The sequence below is a fragment of the Primulina huaijiensis genome, chromosome 2 (assembly GCF_012295235.1).
Source record: "Primulina huaijiensis isolate GDHJ02 chromosome 2, ASM1229523v2, whole genome shotgun sequence".
Classification (NCBI taxonomy): Eukaryota; Viridiplantae; Streptophyta; class Magnoliopsida; order Lamiales; family Gesneriaceae; genus Primulina; species Primulina huaijiensis.
The window spans coordinates 26,396,001-26,397,519 of NC_133307.1; positions in this window are offsets into that span (position 1 = coordinate 26,396,001).

Here is a 1,519-nt window from a genome sequence, read left to right on the forward strand (position 1 = left end):
GGTATCATATCCCTTTACAACACTAAAAAAATACATATTATAAAAATACCTCGTTATTGCCTTGTTTTTTTTATGATTCAATACGCACTGATTATTATAAAACCACACATATTATATAGTCATTTTTCTATTCTCAAATCAAATATTATTACGTAATGTCTATAACCCAAAACATAAAGATTACGATAATTTTGTTATATATTATTAGCTTTATGTATTATGGAATGGATTTTTTTTTAAAAGTCATACAAATAGATTACAATATTGTGTACACTGAATTGAATGCTGTTTGACAAAATCAAAAGTGCGTAATTATACTATTCTTATAATTTGCTAAAGAGATTAAAAAATAATCATTATTTTAATAAATGTCACGAAAAATCAAAATTCAATTTGACCACATATATGGCTGTTTATTTATTTATTTTTTTATCAAGAAGAAATTGTTATTAAACCAAATCCTGAGTAATTACACTTGGAATCAGATTAGGCGAATCAGTAACTCGAATTACAAGACCTCTCTAGTAAGCGCATGTGCCGTATGGTTCGCTGATTTATATGCAAAATTTAAAATACAAGATGAAATATCTCTGATAAGGTTTTACAATAGTTGACGATTAAGCTTAAATACGAAGAGTCTGACTCCAACGTATTCAACAACTCAATAACTATCTAGGCAACAGATTCAAGTATGACATGATCAACGTTCAAATCTTTAAGCCAACTTAACGCTTTTCGAGTGCTCAAAGCTTCTGCAATCGTTGGAATGAAATTACGTACCAGCCAAAAGAACATAGAATGCCGATGCCATGAGAATTATGAATGCAGCCACAATCAAACAGCTGCATTTATTTATAACATATCAGTGAAGGATGGATTTTTTTTTCCCTTTTTTTCATGTCAACACGCGTTGTGTCCCTTACATAGCACGGGGTCATTACTCATTATTTAAGCGAATAATACTCAAATTTTAATTAATAAAACTTAGTTCTTAATGAATAAATTCGAAATTTAAAAGGATTTATCAAGAAAATAAATACCCATTAGTTTACTTAAAATTATCAATTAATAATTAAAAAGTATCAATTTTGTTTAAAGGGCAAACTAATTAGATATAAAATTTTCTAATTTAAAAATTCCTTTTTAAATAAAATTTTTTAAGCGACTTTAATGAACATATAAAAAAGTGACATTTTGCCAAGAGAAAATGAAAACAAAACTATATTGTAAAAAATACATTTTCTACCCTTTTTAATTAAACCACACTTTACATCCGAATACAACTTTTTCAAAGCTTATATTGCAACAATTTTTGGTCCGATTTGTATATGATCAGTAAAAACGCATTCTAATTCAAGATATATATATTTTTATATAATTTCAATTAGAATTACATAATCTCAAATANGCTCTTAGCCCATTAGCGACAATTTAATTCTGAACCCGTTGGACCCGCAAATTTTGTTTAATTTTTTTTTAAAAAAAATTATAATTTTTAATGGTAGTCATTACACAATAA